The following is a 24157-nucleotide window of genomic DNA, read 5'->3' as shown; positions in this document are numbered from 1 at the left end:
AGACTTATTAAGAAGACAATCTCAGAAATCTGCAAATATCTCAAAATCAAACAGCAAAAGGTGTTTCTTTCACAGGGAGGGGTAAGCAGAGCTTGGCAGAAGCTTTCAAGGGGAAGTTGAGGCAGCGAGGGAGACTGAACAGAGAGCGTGATGAGAGCAGTTTCCCAGGAAATGTGTTTCCCTTTGGTCAACGGACTGGCAGGATAAGCTAGTAAATGGGACATGTTCTGCACATTGGCACTTGCTCAATCTTGGGGACAAGCCTAAGTCCAAGGGCCTGTGGGGAGGAGAGAAGCTTGACTCCAGTTAGCTCAAGCTAAAGCAGAGGATGAGAAATGGGCCTCACACAAGCTAATGATAACCGGCAAAATTCACCCTAATTATTTTAATTTTTCTTTACATAGAATGACATTAAATAGCAAATGAAAAACACCACGACAAGTTGGGAGGGAGGCCACAGAAGAAGGAGGGGGGGCGGTGGGAAGCATTATATTTCATGACCTCTAGCAGCACTTTTCCTGCTGCTTTCTGAACAAGGGGCTCACATTCTCATCTTCCGCGGGGCCCCACAATTCCTGTAGCTGCTCCTAGTACCAGGTGGTAAGTTGAGTTTCCGGGTCTACGTTTGTATTATCATGAGTTACCGCTTCTTTCTCAAACATACCAGCCAGAGCTGGAGTTTTGGTTTTGTTATCCTTCTTCACTGTTCTGGGGCTCAGTCAAGCCCCCAAAGACCTTGGGAACGCCCAGGCTAACCTCCCGTGCAGGCGTCCGGCTGGGCGCGAGACCCAGCTGATTGCTCTTTTGCTTTGCCTGGAAGATAGAGGACGACAGTCGGTTCCTTGCAATCGCCTACTGCCCTTTCCTCCAGCAGGAGCTGAGCAGGGTAGGCCTCTCTCCAGAGCCTGCGGCTGGATGTCACTGACCCGTTGCTTCTGAAAGGCCCAGCCTCACCTCTGCTTGCCCATTCCCATGAGGGGCAAGGCAGCCTCACACCTCCCAGCAACCTCTGCATCCCCGGTGGAAGAGGGGCTGTCTCTGACCACCTACCACAGCCCTGCGGGGCGCTGGTGGACTTGGGTGGGGGAGGGGTGGAAAGCTGCCAGTGTTTCTGGCATTTCCACCTTGTGCCACTCCTATACTGGTCTCTTGCTGGGGCAGGGGACTGGACACCGGTGGTCTCCTGGGATCTAGGGCACAAGAGCAATCAAAGCCTTGTAGCTAGTTGGACCCAAACTAGAACGAGGAGATAACCGACTTTGATGAAAAGCCCCACCTCCTTCCTCATTAGGATAGTGGAAATGTATTCCCATCTGTCATAGGAGATTAGGATTTAATTCACCGGCCATTTAACTCATTCGTTACCACATCACTTTTGCTTAACTCCTCATTTCCTAGCTTACAAGTAAAATCAAGCAGTTAGTTACCATATAGAAATACATTGCTGCTTTACAAGAAGTCCGAAGGGATTAAGTGTGACATTCCTGTTTGCACGCCCAGCGCGTGTATTTGCGTGGCTCTGCACTGCCCTTTGAGGCACTTTAGACACCTGCTGGCAGCCTCCAGCGGAAAGGCCAAACAGGTAAAATTACTGGGCTGCCTAGAACTCTAATTTGAACTATTTTTAGGATTTCACAGTGAGAGAACGTTTCATAATTACTAATACTGTGCTTCTATTGACATAATCTTTCTAGATTTAGCAGATATCTGAAATATTGTGCATGTTTCCCAGTGACAGTTTAATAACATATCAGCGATTCCCTGGGGGTGGGGGGTGGAGAGCATTTCGGAATTACTGGAAGGACATCTTCAATCTTCACAGCCTCCTTGCCCCTCAGGTGCTGTCAGCCTAGCAACTGGGTGTTTGACTCTGCCCTTTGTCTCTCTTGAGGATTACAGCTAGAAGGACTAGGAGCTCACTGCCATTCTTAATTTACACCTTTGAGTAAGTGATCAGCATCCTTACCTTTAAAATGTATTTCAGTGAGAGGTAATGAAGCTGGCTTACAGAAGAGGTTGCTGAGAGGCTGTTGTCATCAGGCTAAGGCGCCCGGGGCTGGGAGTTTCCCCGCCCCACTCCGGCTGCCCCCTCCCTCAGTCCAAGCGAAGGGTCCCTTCACCCAGTGCAGGGTCCACTTCAATGCCTGACTCAGGTCTCAACTCTGGATGAAAGCAGCAGTGGCCTGTGGCTGGAGCAGGGCGTTGGGATTGATGAAACGAAGTTCTGGGCTCCCGAAGTTGTGATGATTTCCATGTCTCGCTTCTGGAATCACCCCGTCTGTCCTGCTACCAGGCTCAGGGTCACAGAGCTGGGTCCTGGGCAGTGGCGAATTCTGGTGCTGGGCCCAGCAGGACTGAGCTCAAAGCACAACCTTACCTCTGTGCGGCGAGCACCTGGACAAGACTTACCTGGGGAACCACACTAGCGAGCCTATGGGGTGCTGCTGGCTGCCACCTTCAGCGTTTAACTGATGTTCAGTGGTGCAATCCCATCCCTGGACAGCCTTTCCTGAGGCTGCTATCCTGCTGCTCTCAATGCCTCAGTTTGCCTTCACTGCTTCTCCAACTTTCTAAGTCTTAGTTTTGGATTCCGCTGAGGACCGCAACTCCTGCCTTCCCCCAACGAATAGAGAACATGCTAGTGTCTGTCTGGCTTAACAGTATTAGGACTTATAAAACGATGGCGCCCAGCCCACATATGCCAAGTGTCTGAGAGACCCTGCATCGGTAATGTGACATTGTGATATAACAAGAAATGTATACTTTGGTCTTCATCCCAGGCCCCCGGCCAGAGCTCCTAAAACCTTCGTAATTTCCTAAGACAGAAAGATGCTAAGACCTGGTTCCTGTCACAGAGCTCCTAAATCCCTTGGAATTTCCTGGGTAGGCGTGTGTTATGTTCTAATGAGGTGACTCCTGGTGGGCTCCTGGATAGCTGCAGGATGGGGTCTGGTCACCAGAAAAACCATTATGATCACAAACTTGGAAATTTCAGTGGCACCTCCCCCTCCTCTGGAGAGAGGCTGGAGATCGAGTTAATAGTGGCTCGTGCCTCCTTGAAGACGCCTCCACAAAAAGAAATCCCTGAGGCAGGGGTCTGCAGCACTTCCAGGCTGGGGAACAGGTGCAAACCTTACTCCCCTGCCCACCTACCCTGTGCTATGCATCTCCTCGGTCTGGCTATTCATCTGGTAGGTAACCTGTTTTCCCTCGTTCAGCGAGTCATTCTCGCACATTATCAAGCTGGAGGAGGATGTGGTGGGAACTTCTGATCTACAGCTGGTTGGTTGGTCGGAAGCACAGGTGACAACCTGCACTTATGACAGGTGCCTGTAGGGGCGAGGGGGTGTCATGTGGGACTGAGCCCTTAACCTGTGGGATCCGACACCGCCCCTGAGTGCACAGGTCGGACCACAGCTGCAGGGGAGGACCCCAGCCGGGGTCCCAGGCGGGGACTGGCTGGGGTGGGGAAACCTCCCGTGCACCTGGTGGGCAGAGGTGAAGCGTCCGTGGAGCAGTAAAGGACTCACAGGAGGAAAGGCACAGGAAAGAGAAAACGGCGTGTTTCCTTACAAGGGCTTCTCCATCTAGTGCTGGGCGAACGGAACGCGTATGCTTGTTTCGGAGAGAAGCTGCTTTTCCCTACCCCGGCCACGCCGCCACCTGTCTCTTCCCGCCCGTGGGTGCAGGGCGCCGGCGCTCCCGCGGGACTTGCGGGGTCGGGAAACCGCGGGACCTGCGTTTGAGGAGCCCGGCAGCCGCAGGCGGCTCCCGGCGGCGGCCACGGGGCTCCCGGGCCGGAGCTTCCGGCGGGGGCGCCATCGGTCCTGCCCGGGGCTCGCAGCTGCCCAGCGGCAAGGCGACTTTGCAGGCACCAGCTGCCACCAGTTTCCGTAGTGTAGTGGTTATCACGTTCGCCTCACACGCGAAAGGTCCCCGGTTCGAAACCGGGCGGAAACACGCATACCTTTTGCCTGCCGCTCTGCAGTCCTGCAGCCGATTTTGGGAAGATCCGGGCAGGAGGCAGGTCAGCCGGTGGCCCTCCCTCACCGAGCAGCAGGCCCCCCTGCAGCCCTCCGCCGCCTCCTCTGCGATGTCCTTTTCCGGCCCCAGAAAGGGAAAGCACTCTGGCCGCTCAGCGTATGGAGCCCTCGGTTCCGCTCCGGAGCCCTGAGGACCAGGTTCCCGGTCAGAAGCAGCTCAGCTGCCGGCGTCTGCGGCTGGGGCCGCGGTGGGCGCGCCTCCTCCGGGGAGTCTGCCAACCTGTGCGGGGGCCCAGCCAGTGCTGGGCGACCGTCCGGCTTTCCAAGAACGGCCCTCAGGACCGAGGAGCCGGGTCCCCCACCAGACCTGTCTTTCCAGGTTTCTCTTCATGTCAGTTCCCACCATCCAGCCCGTTCTCAAGTCAACAAGCGTGCTCTCCTTTCTCCCTCCCTCTTTTCTGTCTCTCCCCACCGGAATCCGAAGGCCGTCGGTTCTCCATCAGGTGGGAACGATATGTTTTCCTCTAATTAAAAAGTTACTCTCACAATGCAACCCCTCAGGTGGACCTCAGGTACAGTGTTAATCTCAATTCATCGTCCTCTATCCACCTGGATGAGTACAAAACTATTGGGGGGGGTGTCTCAATTTCTTTTCTTTTATCCCTATTCCCTACTCCCACCCCCGCTAATGTGTTCGATATGCATCTTGGATGTGTATGTAGCCTTGTAAAATGCACATCTGTTCTGTCATTTTTGCACTCGGCACTGTGACTTTATGATCTACTCATGTTGTCTGCACAGTTAGTCCTTTGTTTCTAACTGCCGTAAACAATTTTATAGTGAGCATCTGCCCACTTTACTTTTCTTTCCCCCATGTTGGATCAGGCTGTCATGCACTCCCTGCTATGGCAAACAATGCCATCATACATTCTCTATTAGACACATATTTAGAGAGAGCCTAAATGCCAGATACTGTTCTGACCTCCAGGGATTTGGTCGTGACAAAAAGAGAGACAAAACAAATCCCTGCCCACATGGAGTTTACACTCTAGTGGGTGAGACAGACAATAACAAGATAATATATATAGTATATTCAGTGATGATAAGTACTCACGGAAAAGAGAGCCGCAGGATACGAAATGTCTGGCGGTGTGTACGCGAGTAGGTAGGGGAAGTGTATGGGAAGTTTTAGATAGCATGGCCAAAGAAGGGCCCCTGAGAAAGTGATTTTTGCGTTAAAACCTGGAAGAAGTGAGGAGACTAGCCCTGTAGATCTGGGCATCCGGCTTCTAGGCTGGGGGGGAAGCAAGGGCAAAGGTCCTACGGCAGGAGCTCTTGTATTCCAGAAATAGCAAAAAGACCCTGTAACTGGATCAGACAGCGCTAGGGGGCAGTAGAGTGCCTTGTAAGACGCACTAAGACATTTTTGGCTTTCACTTAGCGGAGAGCTGAGAGCGTGGGAAATGTATTTCCTTGCGAGGCACAACAGGGCAGAGAAGGCATCTGAGAAAGAGAGAAACTGCAGCCAAATAGCAGCAGGGAAGGAATAACTACAGCTCCTCTGGTTACCTTGCTTTTGTGTCTATCTGGAGCCCAAAATGATTGATGGCTCTCCCTCACCCTTGTTCCAGACCAATTACTCTAGCATTCCTAGGTTACCCATTCCACTAGCTCCTGAGTAGATGCCAGAAAGCTGGGCCAGCTGTGGAAAAGAAGGGTGGGCAAATTCCTCAGAGCTCTGTGGACCTTGAAAAGATTCCCTCCCTGTTGCTCAGATTTCAGGGCTTTATGGAGAGTACAAAGAATTAGTAGGGTGGCAGGCCTGTACCACCCAGACTGGCCAGGATCTTGCAAAGTCTGATCCTCGGTGGGACACAAATGGGAAATCCAGGAACAGGAGGCAGACTTTGTTTCCGGGAGCAAACAAGTCCATGGCTTCCTATGGAAGTTAAAAGGTAAAGTGCAGTAAGCACAGTGGTCTTCTCACCCTGCTCCCTTCTCTGTTGTCACTTAGGACCCAGGCTGCTGTCACCCCAGGTCAAGGAAAGTATGATGAGCCTTGTGAAGCGTTTCAGGATAGAATCAGTGAGACTTGCCTAAGAAATAAGAAAATGGCTGGGTCACACATGTTTGGGGCCTGAAAGAAGTAGTCCGCATGTTAACATAGGCAGTTAGTTCGGTTCTAACAGGGGACCCAGAAGCCAGCAGCGAGGAAGCCATGGCCAGCTATGGGAAGGTCAGAGGCCTGTCCTGGCAGCCTTCCACAAGAAGCCAGATCAAACCAGACAGGCCCAAGATGGCGGATGCCTTGACAGGAAACCCCTGACTAAATTAGGAAGCAAAAGGGTGAAACCCTGCTTCCCACCTCAAGTAATAAATATTCCATACCCTAGTTAACAAGTGTCAGTAAGAACTAGAAACCCAGCCACCAGGGCATTCAGCTCTCTCATTGAGCTCTCCTACCCGGAGAATGTACTTTTCACTTTAATAAACTTTCCTGCTTGTGTTACCCATCTACTGTGCTGTGTGTCTGTCCTTGAATTCCTTTTTGTGACAAGACCAAGAATCTTTGGTAACTCCTTCAGGTCTGGTTGGGTGGAGGCCTCAGGGCCCGAGGGGGGAGGCTCCCCAGTTCACCTGGCAACACGCACCACTTCTACCTATTTGCTGGGGGCGGGGGGGTTGGCAGGGATCTCCCACTGATGCAAAAGCAGGGGCCACACTACACAGGCCAGTAATTCTACTCCAGTTTCGGTACTGCAGGCAAGAGCTTCACACACTGCTGGGGAAATGGGCTCCATCTGGCTGAGTCAGGAGGCTCAGGCATCACCATCCTGCCCAACTCCAGTTAGAAGACTAGACAAACTTTTCCCCTTGTTTGGAAACAGCCAGAGCATGGCACAGGCCAGAAATGCATCTGTAATTCCCATAGTTGGGCCTTTTGCCTAAATTGTCAAAAAGCTGGAAGTACCTTCAAGCCCAACCATAGAATCCTGCATAGCGCCTCACTTTTGGACTCATTCAGGGACTTCAAGTAATGTTAATCGAAAAAGACTCAGGCGCAGAGCAGTGTGTAGAATGTGTGGTGTTTGGGTAAGGAAAAGTGGAGAAAATATATGTATGTGATGTGGGGAACAAAGGCAAAAGAAACGTAGATAAAATCACATTTCCTTGTAACATTGACAAATAGTTGAGACAGGCAGAGGATAACATTCCCCCAGGAACCCCCAAACTTAAGGTTAAAGCCTTCTACAGGGGAAAACAACTTTAGCTTGACAATAGCCAGCCCTCCAGGACCCTATGAGCTTTCTTTAACATATGAAAAGTCCTTTTTGAAACTTCCCTTTGTCCTTACCTCGCCAAATTCCAAAGTACTAAATCAATTGCTCCTCACAATCCCAGCGCAGCTCTTCCTGCCCACAAGTCCTGCCCCTGTGCTATAATGAAACCACCTTTTGCACCAAAACTGTCTCAGGAATTCTTTCTTGGCCGTTGGCTCCCGAACCCTACTTAAAACCGTATCATATGCACATATAAATATCCACAGGTACGACTTATCCATGAAGTACCTACAAGAAACTTGGCTGTGGTTGCTTCTGAGAAAGAGAATGGGGAACTGAGGGCAGAGCCAGAAAGGAGACCTACTTTTCCTTGCATATACGTTAATGGTTGAATTGTCTGGGGTTTTTTAAAGATTTTATTTATTTGAGAGAGAGAGAGAAAGCAGGGGGAGCAGAGCGAGAGGGAGAAGCAGACTCCCCATCGAGCAGGGAGCCCCATGCGGGGGTCTCCATCTCAGGACCATGTCCCCAGCCGAAGGCAGACGCTTCACTGACTGAGACACCCAGGTGCCCCAGTGGTTGAATTGTTTTTATTACGTTCACATATTATCTACCAAAAAATGTCAAATGTTTTTTTTTTTTAAGATTTTATTTATTTATTTGACAGAGAGAGACAGCCAGCGAGAGAGGGAACACAGCAGGGGAGTGGGAGAGGAAGAAGCAGGCTCCCAGCAGAGGAGCCTGATGTGGGGCTCGATCTCAGGACTCCAGGATCACACCCTGAGCCGAAGGCAGACGCTTAACGACTGCGCCACCCAGGTGCCCCTCAAATGTTTTTAAAATAAAAAGAGATAAAAAGTCGGCACAACACAAACTTCAAGTATGATTAAAAAAAAAAAAGAGGCATCATGAAAAATGAGCAGCCTAGTCAGGTAAAGGCGAGATTATGAGTAAATTTTCATTACGAAGATAAACAGGGACACGTTAGCTCTCATTTCCCCAAAATTAATTCGTCACACGGTGATTTCGCCTTCCTACTCCTGGGGCCGTCCAAGTTGCGCCTAACCCCTGACGCCTTTCGCGCGCGAGTCACTCCCTGCGACATCGACCCTGCACATCAGCCAACCTCGCCAGCCTAACCAAACATCCCGGAAAATCCACATCCGATCAGCGACGCCCCGAGAAAAGGCGAGCCAGGGTTCCCCGGAAGTCCGAGAAGGCCCAACGACTGGAGCCCCGGGACACCCTCGCCCCCGGACGTCACCTTTCCCCCGCCCGCTCTCACGTCCAGCCCCGCCTCCCACCCGCGGATGTCCCGCCTCCCTCGCCTCCTGTTTCGGCCGGCCCCGCCTCCCGCCTCCCGCAGGCGGACGTCCGCGCTCCCGTCCGTCACGTCCGGCCCCGCCTCCCGTCGGCGGAAGTCCCCCCTCCCCCACCTCCACCCCCGGTTACATCCGGCCCCGCCTCCCGCCCGCGGACGCCCCCACCCTTCCGCCCGCCTGTTGCCCGCGGACGCCCCCGCCCTCGTCCCCGCCCCCGCTCGGGTGCCCGCCCCAGCGGTCGGTAGCCTTCCCGTCAGTGAGGTTGAGTCAAGACCGGAAGGTGGAGAGGGGCTGGTGTCGGTTCCCGGCAGTGAGGGCAGGATGACGCGGAACGGGCAACACGCCGCGGAAGGGAAGCAGAGCAGAGCCGGGTGTCGCGGATGGGGTGGGGAGAAAGGGCCGATCCCATTCCGCAGCCCCACTGCCTCTCCCAGGCGTCTGTGGCTCGGGCCCAGGCGCTGGGAAAGACCGGGTTCGTCCCCAGGGGAGTGGAGTCCACACCCGCACTCATTCCTGGCGCTGTTCCGTCCGATCCTGTTCACTCGGCTCCTGCGTCTTTGACCCTAAACCGCTCTGATCCCAGTTACAGGTGTGCCATTTAAAAGGATTCTACGGACGTAACAACGGGGAAAGTCTGGTGTAGGAAAGTGCAGCGGTTCTCTACATACCTTGCAGAGTCTTGAATTTGTTAATGCACATTTTAAAATCATAATGACTCATTTTTGTTTTACATTTACCTTGTATAAGACTAAGTGGTTTACAGTGTCACTGAATCATTTTAACAATCTTAGGAGACAATCACCACCAAAATGCAACAGATGAAGAAATAAAGTTGTTAAGGGACATACCCGAGCTCCCATTCTAGGGATGGGGCCAGATCCAAACCTAGGTCATTCATACTGATTGTCCACAAATCCCTTTTAATATTTTTTTTAAGATTTTATTTATTTGACAGAGTGCGCACAAGTAGGTGGAGTGGCAGGCAGAGGGAGAGGAAGAAGCAGACTCCCCGCTGAACTGGGAGCCGATGGTGGGACTTGATCCCAGTACCCTGAGATCATGACCCAAGCCAAAGGCAGATGCTTAACCGACTGAGCCACCCAGGGGCCCCCACAAATCCCTTTTTAAATTGGAGCATCACTAGGGATCAGCCCTACAGATACTGCAGTTTGTCTTGGAGTGCCTGGAGAGGGGAGCTGTGAGGTCCAAGCCAGACAAGGGATGAATGTGAGCCCCTACCCTGCCGTGGAAGAGGCGGATTGCCCCTTTTGACCGCAAGGTGAGGCAGTGGGGAAACTGCAGGAGACAGGTCGAGGTGCCACCAGTGCTTGCTGCTGCCCCTCCCCACACCCCTCGTGGGACATGCCCAAATAGTCCCATGACACCCTGCAGTGGGGCCAGTCCTGGAAGGAATCAGATCCTCCTGCTTCTGAGGAAATGCGTTTAAAAAACCCAGGAGTAGGAAGTGAGCACACCCAGCTATCCAGCTAATCCAGCCACAGTGGGAGTTTTGGGGGAATGAAGAGAAAAATGGAGTCTGAAGAGACTGAACTCCTATCTCCTTCCAAGGGAAGACTCCTAGACAAGAACAAATGTCTTTTGTAAACAAGGGAACGAGACAGAGCAGCCCGTTGGGCAGAGACTTTGCAACTACAGGAAAATGAGTGAACTAGTTAATGTCAGGATAAGACCCCAAAAGGCCCAGCAGAAACAGCTGCAAGTCAGCAGGAGGCCCACAGGGACAAGGCCAACGTGGCTGAGAGCAGTAGCGTCCCAGAGGCCAGCCACAGGGAGCTGAGGTTGCCTCCTCTCTCTGCTACCACGATAGTTCCACGTGAACCTAGATGCCACCTTGAGGGCGCCCTCTGATTACTGCTGTGTAACAAACCACCCCAGGGTCAAGAATTGGGAAAGAGTAGCAGGGGGACAGCTTCTGTTCCAAAATCTCTGGGACTTCAGCCAGAACAGAGCCTAGAGGTGACTTAACAGGCTGGTGCGGGCATTACCTGGAGTCACTCACTCACGAGCCTGGAGGTTGTGCTGGCTGTTGGAGGGCATTTCAGTGGGAACACTTACATGTGGCCTCTCCATAAGGTCCACTTCCTCACATCAGGGTGGCTGGATTCCAAGAGAGAGCATCCCAATAGCATCAAGCAGAGGAGAGCATCTTTTTATTTTTTTATTTTATTTTTTTAAACTTTGTATCACATTCACCTTAGTCAGGCCCACCGGAATTCGAGAGGAGAGGATACAGACTCCACGCCTCAATGGGAGGAGTGTGAACAACACATTTAAGAAGAGCATGTGGCGGGGCGCCTGGGTGGCTCGGTCAGTTAGGCATCTGCCTCCGGCTCAAGTTGTGACCCTAGGGTCCTGGGATCGAGCTCCACATTGGGCTCCCTGCTCAGCAGGGAGTTGCTTTTCCCTCTCTGTGTGGCTCCCCCAGCTCGTGCTCTCTCTCTCCCTCAAATGAATAAATAGGGACACATTAACGCTCATTTCCCCAAAAGTACTTCGTCACACGGTGATTTCGCCTTCCTACTCCTGGGGCCGTCCAAATTGCGCCTAATCCCTGACTACAACCTTCATGAAAAATTAGGAGGAATGACGGAGAGCCCAAACATTTACCAAGAGGGACTGAGTTAACCCCAAAACACTATGTTTGGGTTATATTTCTATTTGGTGATATTTCTATATAACCACTTCAAAGTGCAGTGGCTTAAAATAATTTACCATTTCTCATAGTTCTTTTCATTGGCTGGGGCCGAGCTGGGCTGTTCTGATGGGAGTGTGGCTTGATCTGGAACATTCAAGATAGCTTTAGGCCTCTCTCCACAATGGCCTCTGTCTCTGGCAAGGTGACTGGGCTTGCAGGCAACTGACTTCCAAAAAGAAACATTACAACCAAGGCAGACCGAAGCCACAGATCCGTTAGGGCTTGTACCCCAGAAGCTACATATTAGTGCTTCCATCCCATTCTTAGGTCGAAACAGGTCACGGGACCAACTCCAATTCACAGGGAAAGGAAACAGACTCCATCTCTTGAAGGGTAGATGCCCGGGTCACACTGCAAAAGGGCTTATGGGCTGGGAGATCCCGATGTGCTCTCTTTGGAGACACAATCACCACACCGATGCGAAACAAGATGAAACGGAAAGATCTCAAATTAGGCAGTTAAATTTCCCCCTACTTCTCCCCATCTTGTGGGACAGAGGCTTAGGAACAAAGTTAGGTCAGCTACTAAGTATGCTACCTTCCGCCTCCTGCATATTTGAATATAAAGAATAAATCGTGAGCCATTACATATGTCAAAACACTAGTCTGCACCAGAAAGAGCCTTGGTAGTCAGAAATAAAATTGGACAACAAATTTGGATCAGGATGGGAAATAGATTAATTCTGGTTTTGCTACTAAAGCTTTTGTACCTGTATCTCTCCATCATATCGGTGCTTGCTGGGACTTAAACACCTCAAGGTGGACCAAATGATCCGGTGAGACTTTTAAACCCTGATAATTCACTTGTTTGTTTCCTTTGCTCTCATCGCTGGTTCAGTCCACCACCATCCCTCGTTGAGCAGCTCATAGCTGAGGAGCCTGATGTGGGGCTCGATCCCACAACGCCAGGATCACGCCCTGAGCCAAAGGCAGACGCTCAACCGCTGTGCCACCCAGGCGCCCCTCCATTTGCATGTCTTTACGATACATCATTAAACACTTGATCCTAAGGATATACCTTTAATACAAAAAAAAAAAAAATTCACATAACTTTCTTGTTAGGGATTTCCCTGTAATATTTTCAGATGCTTAAAGCTGGAAGCAAACTTGGAGACCAATTCTTTCATTTTAAGGATGAGGAAAGTGAAGGTCGCAGAAGCTCGCTGAGCTGCTCGGAAGCACGCCGCTTAGTAATTGGCATAATATGGAACATGACTTCCTGATCTAGTGATCTTTTTACTCATCACGTTTTCTTTCAAGCAAAGAGGGAAAACGCATGATAATAATATATATTTTTTTAGGTTTTATTTATTTAAGGAATCTCTGCACCTCACGTGGGGCTCAAACTCATGACCCTGAGATCAAGAGTTGCATGCTCAACCGACTGAACCAGCTAGGCACCCCAATACCTTATATTTTTATAACCCATATTTATACTTTTCAAACCTTTCCTTCTTTAAAATCTGATTTTATCTTTACAGGGAGTCTCTGAAGTCAGCAGGGAGGGTGCTATTATCCCCCACTTGTAAAACTAAGACAAGGAGATACTCAGAGGCTGGTGACTTGTCCGAGGCTATAACTAGTTGGTAATAGATTTGGACCTAAGAATACAGGTCTTCAACATACTCTTTCGTGGTCTTTAATTTTTTTTTCCTTTTTTAAAAAAAAGGTTTTTTTTTACAAAGAAATATGTTCTTATTTTAACAATCGACACAGAAATGTATGATAAAATTTTCTTAAGCAAAAATAACAATACAAAAAGAGAAGTCATAAAGGAAAAGACATATTTCACTACCTTTACAAAAATTAAGACAAAAGATAGCATACCACAGAGAGAGAAAAAAAAAAGAAAGAAACGTGCCCTGAGAAACAATCCAACACGTATGACTGATAAAGAGTATCCCTGATACACAAAGAATACCTACAAATTGATAAGAAAAAGGAAGAAAACAAAAGAAAAATAAGGAAAGGATATGACTCGGTAATCTATAAGAAAGGAATTCCACGTAGCTAATAAACACGTGAAAGGGTGCTAGTAGTCAAGAGACCAGAGAAGAAAAGAATACTGAGATATCATTTTCACTCATCAGACCCATACAAAGAAAAGAGTGATAATTTTCAGAAACTGAAAGGATGGAGAAAAAGGCACTTTTGTATGTTGCTGGTGGGACTATAAGTTACTATATTTTTTAAAAAGTAATCTGGCAGTAAATACTAAACATAGACATACATTTGTCCAGCTACTCCACTCTTAAGATTCTAGCTTCCTGAAATAAAACCATAAGTACAGAAGGCCAAATGTATTAAGATGTCTGTTACAACACTGTAGCAGCAAAAAAAAAAAAAAAAAAAAGGGAAACTATCGTGAATGCCCCCCAACAGGGCAATGACTCAGTTACAATGTCTCCACGATAGGATATTAGACCGTCATGTCAAAGAATGAGACAAATCTATACATACTCGCGGTTCTAGCCTACTGAGCATCTGTGATTGCATTTGGCCGTTGAGCCTCTGAACCTACTTCCTACGTCTGAGGGACTACCTCCTACTTCGCCTCAGGACATACAGTTTCCTCCCACTGTAAAATATCAGATACTCATTTTTCTAGCTCCTACTACAGCTGGAAAATCTGCAGTCTAGATGCTGCAGTCCCACATCTGGAACTGGGAACAGGTGAGGGAGAGCAGCAGGGAGGACGGTGAATGACTCTTGGTGAGGGTCAGTGGCAACAGGGACAACTTCATCTGGTCTCTAGAGTTAGAGTGACAGTGGCTGTAATAGCGGTAGCCAATGTCCAGCACCTAGGACTGACCACCTGACTTGTAGGGCCCAGTGCAAAATGAAAATGCAGGACCCCTTGCTCAAAAAGTATTGGGAACTTCAAGATGGAGACAGCAGAGTATGAAGCCAAGAGCACGGCCTTTCCAAGTGCAGGGCCACGGGCGACTCACAGCCCTCGTGTGCACGGGGCCAGCCGGGAGCGCACCAGCGAGTCAGGCAAGCGGCGGGGATTATGCCCAGTGACAGCGGCAGTTCCGGGGACCAATTTTGCAGGATGATCAGAAATAACTTAAAATCTAGTAACTTCAAGTCTAATTCTCCAACTTTCCCAGAAAGTGTATGAGCTACACAATGTCCTTTAATAAGCTCCTTTTCTGTTGAATTGGCCAGAGTTAGTCTGTGTTTCTTTCAACTAAGGACTCTGATATCTCATAGATACGTTAAATGAAAAAGGCACGTTGTTACGATAATGTGCAGAGCGCAAAAAGACATAACAGTTTGGAAGAATACATGACAAGGATTGACAGTTATTTAGTAAAACTGTAAAACTCCCAGAAGAAAACATAAATGGAAAACTCCTTAGCATCAATCTTGGTGAGAACTTTTTGGATCTGATTCCAAAAGCAAAGGCAAGAAAAGCAAAAATAAACAAGTGGGAATACAGCAGACTAAAGCTTCTGCACGACAAAGGAAACCATCAACAAAATGAAAAGGCAACCTAGCAAATGGGAGAAAAGATTTGCAAATCATGTATCTGACAATGGTTAATATTCAAAATATATAAAGAACTCATACAACTCAATAGCAAAAAATCCAAACATTCTAATTAAAGAATGCGCAGAGGATCTGAGACTAGACATTTTTCCAAAGATATCCAGACAGCCATCGGGTACACGGAAAGAAGCTCAACATCACTCATCATCAGAGAAATGCAAATTAAAACCACAATGAGCTATCACTTCGCACCTGGTAGAATGCCCACCACCAAGAAGACAAGAGATAACAGTGCTGGTGAGCATGTGGAGGAAAGGGAACCTTTGTGCCCTTGCACTGCTCGTGGAAATGCATACTGGTGCAGCCACCGTGGAAAACAATATAGAGGTTCCTCAAAAAATTAAAAATAGAACTACAGGGGCGCCCGGGTGGCTCACTTGGTGAAGGATCTGACTTCAGCTCAGGTCATGATCCCAGGGTCGTGGGACTGAGCCCTGCGTCCAGCTCCCTGCTCAGCTGGAGTCTGCTTCTCCCTCTGCCTGCCACTCCCCCCCCCCCCACGCATGCTCACTCGCTCTCTCTCCCTCAAATAGATAAATAAACACATAAAAAAAATAGAACTACAATATCATCTAGCAATTCATTCTGGGTATTTATCCAAAGAAAACAAAACAATTAACTCGAAAAGATGTATGCACTTTCATGTTCACGGCGGTATTAATCCCAACAGCCAATACGTGAAAACAACCCAAATCCCCATTGATGGATGAATGGATAAAGAAGACGTGGTGTGTGTGTGTGTGTGTGTGTGTGTGTGTGTGTGTGTGTGTGTGTAATGGAATATTACTTTGCCATAGAAAAGAATTAAATCTTGCCATTTGTGACAACATGGATGTCACTTATATGTAGCAAAAATCCAAGCTCATAGATACAGAGAACAGACTGGGGGTTGCCAGAGGTCAAAGTTGGGGGGGGAGGGGGCAAAAAGGTGAAGGAGGTCAAAGAGCATTAACTTGCCATTATAAAATAAACAAGTTCTAGGGATGTGGAGTACAGCATGGTGACTAGAGTTACTACCACCATATTGTATATTTGAAAGTTCCTGGGAGAGACCTTGAAACTCCTTGTAAGAAAACAATTTTTCTGTAACAGTGTATGGGGATGGATGTTAACGAGGCATCCTAGTGATTGTTTCACAATATACGAAAACTGAATCATGATGTTGTCCACCTGACACTAACGCAATATTACAAGTCCACTTAAAGAAAAAAGAGATTATTTGGCTCCAGGAACAATTTCCTGACATAACTCACCCCCTTGCCCCTTCTTCATTACTGTAAGTTTTAGTTGGGCATGTAGCCTCTCAGAATAAAAATACATTTCCTGGCCTGTTATATTTGCAGCTATGCGTGGCCATGTGACTAAGTTCAGGCAATGAGATGTAAGTGGAAACATCTCTTTGTGACACTTTAGGGATCATTCCTTCAAAGAGAGCTGCTATGCGCCGTTTGGGACTACGGCTATGGTGGACTTGAAGATCAGGGTCCCCTTGGGATGGATGAGAGCGAGCTGGAAGGAGCCTAAGATCCTGAACCCTGGCCCGCATATCTCTGGGTTTTTACATAGGGGCAAGTAGATTTCTATATATTTTAAGCCGTGCTTATTTTGGATTTGTTGTCACTTGCAGCCAAATCTACTCTAACTAGACCAGTTTTTTTTAACCCGAGGAAGATGAGATTGAAGTGCTGGGTATGGCCTTCTTTTTTTTTCTTCTTCTTTTTAAAAAGGTATTATTATTACTATTATTATTTTTTAGAGAGAAAGAGAGCACAAGTGGGGGATGGGGAGGAGCAGAGGGAGAGGGAAAGAGAGAATCTTAAGCAGGCTGCATGCTCAGCATGGAGCCTAACACAGGGCTTGATGTCAGGACCCTGAGATCATGACCTGAGCTGAAATCAAGAGCCAGAGGCTCAACTGACTGAGCCCTCCCCACCCCCCTGGCACCCTGCATGTGGCTTTCTTTGTACATCTCTGATTTGCTAGAGTGAGAACATATTCCCTCTGCAATTAAAAGAAAAAAAAAGACCCCTGAAATTATGGCCAGAGGACCTAGATTTTATTTTATTTTTTTTTTAAAGATTTTATTTATTTATTTGACAGAGAGAGACAGCCAGCGAGAGAGGGAACACAAGCAGGGGGAGTGGGAGAGGAAGAAGCAGGCTCATAGCAGAGGAGCCTGATGTGGGGCTCGATCCGACAACGCCGGGATCACGCCCTGAGCCGAATGCAGACGCCCAACCGCTGTACCACCCAGGCGCCCCAAGAGGACCTAGATTTTAATTTCAGCTCCAAAATTCACTGGTTAGGGCCTTGGACAAATTACTAAGTTTCTCACTATCTCAATTTTTAAATATTTCTAAATGAGAGAAAATAATTCATATACTGTTCTAAAGTAGTTGAAAAAGACAAAAGCAACATTGCATATTACATGCAAAGTTTTGCAACATTTCAGCTGAGAAAGTTCCTTGAGATGCTTCGTGAAAAATAAGTCCGGGGGCGAAATGAATAGAAGAGACGCTGCCTATCATCTCCCTCTCCAGCTCTCGGAGTCTCCGCGAACGGGAGGAAGTTAAACATCTGACAATTCCCGCAGGAAACAAGCCTGTTTCACATCATTAACCCGATCAATTAAAGCAGGGCTGGAGACTTTCGATTTCAGAGTCTGGACCTTCAGGAATGGGCCGGTTTGGGACGGTGACACCTGGTTCCGCAACTTCCCAGCTGTGCTGCTGCGGACAGTTTCACCTTCCTGTGCTTCCCTTTTCTCGTTTGTAAAACGTACCAATGCTGTTCTCATTCTGTTGCGAAATCGTCAAACCTGAAGGTCAAGAAAGAATTCTTGAGATGTTTCCGGGTTGCAAAGTAATAAGTTTATTTAAGTAGCGCGGGGACCGGGACCACCCCCCCACGCAGAAAGGGCTGAGCTTTGGCTGCGTCAAGCTGGGGTGACAAGCTTAGAGCTCAAGGGCGGTGGGGGGAGGTGGAGGGTGGGGGCTGGGAGGGGTAGGGAGTGTTCCATCATAAATGTTTGTCTGCTGGTAAAACTACTTTCTCAAGATTTCTCTGGTGCTTATCATTCAGCTCCATATTAACAGTGGGTGAGATGTACAGGCAGGCAGTCGTGAGACCCTGTAAGAACTCAGCACCCAGGGGCTCCTGGGGGGCTCAGTTAACTGAACAGCTGCCTTCGGCTCAGGTCACGATCTCAGGGTCCTGGGCTCGAGCCCCATGTCAGGCTCCTTGCTCAGTGGGGAGCCTGCTTCTCCCTCTCTGCCTGCTGGCTCCCCCCTGCTCCCCCTCTGCTCATGCTTGCCCTCATTCATTCTCTCTCTCAAAGAAATTTAAAAAATTTTTTTAAAAATTTTAAGAACTGAGCACCCAGCATGTATCTGATCCTCATCAGAACGATGCAGGCTTTTCGTCATTCTTCTGGGCTAAAGGTGAACATTTTTCTGTTTCTAGCCCTCATCATCAGTTTTACACGGGATTGTTGGAAAAATAAGTTAAAACACTGGTATATTTTGGGGCACCTGGGTGGCTCAGTCATTAAGCGTCTGCCTTCGGCTCAGGGCGTGATCCCGGTGTTATGGGATCGAGCCCCACATCAGGCTCCTCTGCTGGAAGCCTGCTTCTTCCTCTCCCACTCCCCCTGCTTGTGTTCCCTCTCTCGCTGGCTGTCTCTGTCAAATAAATAAATAAAATCTTAAAAAAAAAAAGAAAGAAAGAAAGAAAGAAAGGCTCCTGGGGGCTCCGGGGAACGGGAGGTGAGCACCTCAGCCAGCATCGGTCATCGGTACCCTGCTCCCGTGCTCCTTGGCCAGCATCGGTCATCAGTACCCTGTTCCCGTGCTCCTTGGCCAGCATCGGTCATCGGTACCCTGCTCCCATGCTCCTTGGCAGTCCTCGGTGAAGTGCGCAGTGCACACTGCTTGTTTTCCTTCAATTTTTTATTGCGGCAAAATACACAAAACAGTAAACTTACCATCTGAACCCTTCTTAAGGGTAACAGCTCAATGGAATTAAACACTCCTACTGTGGGGCATCACAGAGATGGGGGCAGGCAGAGGGAGAGAGAATCCTAAGCAGGCTCGGTACCCAGCACAAGTCCGGCACGGGGTTCGATCTCATGACCTTGAGATCATGACCCAAACCAAAATCAAGAGTTGGATGCTTAACGGACTGAGCCACCCAGGCGCCCCGGCCACTGCCATTTTACTTCCTGTCTCCACACTGACCAAGTACTCATAAGAAATGGAATCATCCACTACTTGTCTTTTTGTGTCTTATTTCACTGAGCCTCAAGCCCTCCAGGTTCATCCATGTTGCGAGGCATGCCAGAATTTCCTGCCTTTTTAAGTCTGAATAACATTCCATTGTATAAGGTTCATAATACTTTTTGTTATATTAAAAACTAGGGTCTGGGGCGCCAGGGTGGCACAGAGGTTAAGTGTCTGCCTTCGGCTCAGGGCGTGATCCCGGCGTTATGGGATCGAGCCCCACATCAGGCTCCTCCGCTATGAGCCTGCTTCTTCCTCTCCCACTCCCCCTGCTTGTGTTCCCTCTCCCGCTGGCTGTCTCTATCTCTGTCAAATAAATAAATAAAATCTTAAAAAAAAAAAAAAACTAGGGTCTGAAAAACATTATGATCTGGGGGCTGCCCTTCATCAATGTGTTTGGGGAAAGACACATACTTTCTCCATCAGCTGCCTTCCTCATCGATGGACTCCTCGAGAAATATGTTGCATTTTGCACCCGGGAAGGGTTACCACACCTAGTTAGCCCAGTGTTTTCCCTTCAGAATTTCAGTGCGCCTGGAAATTCACCTTTTAAGGAGAAGAAGTGAAGACAGGACAAAGAAGCGTGTGGGAATTGGTGGAAATAAGGATTCCAACATGCAGTTTCCTGCACGGCATTCTCCTGCTTGCTAGATACAAGAGCGAGACAAAGAGCTGAATTCAGGAGTTAGATTTTATGGGACCAGAAAATGAACTTAGGAAACCAGGCTGTTTTTAGTGCTCCTTTCTTTTTGATTCTTATTGAGCAGGTAAAGGGGATTGGAGATACACACTGAATTGGCAGCTCCCAAATATTGCTGACCGAGGGTCAGACCACAGAATGACGGAAGGGGAAGCATGGCAGACGCTCTTAGAGACCGGACTAGCTCTTAGAAGAGGCTCCACTCGAAGGGTTTCCCTGCCGAGGGAGTTTTCCATGGAGTCGTTTCCAGTAGGCGAGGTCAGATGAGACCTAGAGTGGCCGGAAGGCAAGGATCCTCCCATCATTTCCCCCCAGAGGCCACTTTCCCCGCTGGCCAGGCTGTGGCCCTCCCCACCAGGAACGGAAGAGGCTGTGCCAGGGCCTTTCCCCCAACCGCCTGGGGGAAGACCAAGCTTTCACGCCTCTGACCACGGCAGCCGAGCCCAACGTCAGCGAGGCTCCGGGAGAGTCCTGAGGGACGGGAGGGACGCCTGGAGTGCATCCCCATCGCACCGTCCCTGATTGCTGAGAATCCCTACTCTTCCCCTCTACTTCTCCTCGGGGCTCCCCCGAAGGCAATGCCTTGTGCGCAGCTATTCCCGAGCACACGGTGACATCAGCATGTTAGTCACCTCTTTCTGGCCCCGGGCGCTGGGAATCCTCCACCACAGGAAGCTGCAGATCCTCCGCCCGGTGTTCGAGGCTCTTCGAGTCTGTCCTGTCTCTCATGCCCCCAACTTTCCTTCTAACACCGGACTCTGTCTCTGACTCTTTGCTCTGCCATCGCTCAGAATCTTCTACCACATCCTCCCGCTGGTGGCTCGAGGACTTATGTAATTTAAGGATTGGGGGGGGGGCGGCGCAGGAGACAATGAGCAAAAGGTTTCCTTCGTGGTTTCGGGGACTAGTTATAAAACTAGCCTCCGCTAGAGGGAGACTGCGTCCCACGAAAGAAAAGATGGGCCGTTGCCTTGAGAGGAAGCCCAGGTGTTAACTCATTGGTCTAGCTTTCGTGTTGTAGACAACTCTTTAGGAAAAAACACCTTTGTTTTGAAAATAATAGAATTTATTTGTTGTTTTTTTTTTAATTTTAGGAATTGGTTTCTCTTTTAAATTAATTTTATAATTATTTAATATTTTTACATGGGTCTAAAATCAACACTGCAAAACAAGGTATATTCAAAGTTTTATCTTCTATCCCTGTCCTTTCCCCCTTATTCTTCCCTCTTCCTCATTATACTGTTTTGTTTTTTTTTTTTTAGATTTTATTTATTTATTTGAGAGAGAGAGACACAGAGGATGAACAGGGGGGAGGAGGCAGAGGGAGAAGCAGACTCCCCGCTGAGCAGGGAGCCCCACACGGGGCTGGATCCCAGGACCCCGGGATCATGACCTGAGCCAAAGGCAGACACTTAACCAACTGAGCCACTCAGGTGCCCCTTTTCCCACCATTTTTATGTTAGAAATATGTATACATACATCTCCTTTTTTAGATAAACAAGAGCATACTATTCACACGCACATGTCCTACACCTTGCTTTATTCACTTGAAAGTATTTCTTTTCTTTTTTTTTTTTAAGATTTTATTTATTTATTTGACAGAGACAGAGACAGCCAGTGAGAGAGGGAACACAAGCACGGGGAGTGGGAGAGGAAGAAGCAGGCTCATAGCGGAGGAGCCTGATGTGGGGCTCGATCCCATAACGCCGGGATCACGCCCTGAGCCAAAGGCAGACGCTTAACCGCTGTGCCACCCAGGTGCCCCCACTTGAAAGTATTTCTTGACAATCATTCCATAGTAGCACATTAACTCGTTGCTTTTTTTTTTAAATCATCTCTAAGCCCAAGGTGGGGCTTGGACTCAAGATCCCGAGATCAAGAGTCGCACGCTCTAGCCAGGTGCCCCTCACTGCCTTTTACGACTGCGTAATACTGCTTTGGGTGGCGGTACCACAGGCTTATTGACAGTCCCAGCTGTTACAAATAATGCTGTGTTTAATAGCGCATATTTCTTTTCATATTTTTGCTGGAGTAGCTCTGGGATAGATTTCTAAAAGTGGGATTGATGTGGGAGCAAAGGCAAAAGAAAAATTTCCTTACTACTTGCAGCCCATTGACAAGTCCTTGAAACAGGAAAGTGACATTCCTGTAGGAACTCAGCTGCCTCGATGTTAAGACTTTGCTAAGGGCAAAAGGCAGTCGTAGCTTAACATTATCCCAATCCCCTAGGATCCTGAACATCTTCTTTAACATACACAAATTCCTCTGGAAATTTCCTTGACCCTACCCCCCCAAGATAGGAGTTGGCAATCCTCCTCCAAGCATATGGCCCAACGATACACATCTGAACGATCTCATGATGAGTGTTTTATTAAATAATAATAAATGACCTTTTCCTAACAATAGCTCGCCCCCTCAAGGTCCTGGGGACCTTGCTTCCAAAATTCCTTAGGGACAGGCTATCCCTAATCCCCTCCCATCTTGAAAGTATATAATGGGCCACTCCTCATGACCCCAGTGCTGCTCTTTCTGCCCACGGGTCCTGTCCCCATGCTTTAATAAAACCACTGTTTTGCGCCAAAGACATCTCAAGAATTCTTTCTTGGCCGTCAGCTTCGAACCCCAACCACTTCTTACATCAGGATTGCTTAATAAAAAGGTGTTGCTGGTTGGGCCGCCTAGATATTGCCAAATCTCGTATTGTGGTGGAGGTCGTCCCAGTTCGCACTTCCGCGCTCGGTGTATCAGAGTGTCTGTTTCCTCAGAGCCGGGCCACAGAGCATTAGACAGAACACAGTAGATGCACTCCAGTCCCGAGCGTGAGATACATAGCTCCACGCCGTCTTAATGTGTATTTTTTAAAGTTATGAACAACGTTGTACATTTTCATATGGTTAACAGCAATTCCCTTCTGTCCCTGTGATATGCCTGATCATATCTCTAGCCCAGTTTTCTATAAGGTCATTAGGATTTTTTTCTTCTGTATTTTTAGTTTTTTTTAAATCAGTGATATTCTTGGTCTATAATTTATGACATTTTCCCCAGTTGTCTTTTCACTTTGCCTTTTGTTGTTATGATGTATTAAAATCTGTCAATCTGCGTATGGAGATAATGATACATTTTGTTTCACTTTGGATCAATGAATGGGATAGATATTAATGGATTTCCTAATTTGTCCATTCTTGCATTTACAGAGTTATCATCCACTTGGTCATGATGTTTTGTCTACGATTTTTGCATGGGGGAACCTGGCTGGCTCTGTTGGAAGAACATGGGACTCTTGGTCTTGAGGTCATGAGTTCAAGCCCCATGTTGGGTCTAGAGATTATTTAAATAAATGAAACGTTAAAAAAAAGATTTTTGCATCAATATTAATAAGTGCAATGACCTACCCTGTTCTTTTTTTATTATAGTGTTTGTCATGGTGCCAAAGTTCAGGTTTGGGAATTCATAAGTCACTTCATAACATGAATTTGGGAGTTTTCCTTCTTTTGTCATGCTCTAGAATAGTTTAGGAAGGCTTGATTTTTTAAAGTTTGATAGAACGCCCTAGTGAAACTGTCTGAGCCTGTTTTGTTTTGTAGGAACTCTAACTAGTTCAATTTTGTTTATGTTAAATGGTCTGTTTAGACTTTTTTTTTTTTTTAAGATTTTATTTATTTATTTGACAGAGAGAGACAGCCAGCAAGAGAGTGACCACAGCTGGGGGAGTGGGAGAGGAAGAAGCAGGCTCCCAGCAGAGGAGCCTGATGCGGGGCTTGATCCCGGAACACTGGAATCACGCCCTGAGCCGAAGGCAGATGCTTAAGGACTGAGCCACCCAGGCGCCCCTGTTTAGACTTTCTGTCTCCACAGGGGTCAATTGTGTTAAATTGGATTTTTCTACAAAATTATCCACTTACCGTAGATTTTCAAATATAGTTACATAGAATATTTTTAAAATTTCCTCTCCTATGTCTCTTCATTTCTAATTTCATATATTTGTGCTGTCTCCCTCCCCCCCCCCTTTTTTGAGTAGTTTAGCTAAAAAGTTCATTTTATTTTTTCAAACAGACCGGCTAGGATTTATTAGTGCTACTTTTTGCTGTGGTTGTTTTCAAACCCATGAATCTCTGCCCTTCTTTTACTTATTCCTTCCTTCTGCTGTCATTGGTTTACCTTTTTTCTTCCCCTAATTTCTTGAGTCGCAATGTTTATTCATTCATTTTTACTTTAATTCATATAAGTATTTGATATCATAAATATTTCTGTTAGCTGTTTTAACTATTTCTCATAGATTCTGGTTTTCATTATTACTATTTTCTTTTTTTTTAATGAATGAATT

General features: G+C 47.9%; 1 non-coding gene across 1 annotated transcript; it reads left to right on the top strand.

Moving 5' to 3' along the window:
• The first annotated feature begins 3887 nt into the window (after positions 1-3887).
• Positions 3888-3960, top strand: TRNAV-CAC (transfer RNA valine (anticodon CAC)). Its single transcript has one exon. It is a non-coding gene; the product is annotated as a tRNA-Val (tRNA).
• The last annotated feature ends 20197 nt before the right edge of the window (positions 3961-24157 follow it).

This window comes from Ursus americanus, chromosome 2 (genome assembly GCF_024610735.1).
Source record: "Ursus americanus isolate L20-20 chromosome 2, mUrsAme1.1.p, whole genome shotgun sequence".
Taxonomy (NCBI): Eukaryota; Metazoa; Chordata; class Mammalia; order Carnivora; family Ursidae; genus Ursus; species Ursus americanus.
The sequence above is the reverse complement of the archived record's forward strand: the minus strand, read 5'-3'. Positions and strand labels throughout refer to the sequence as shown.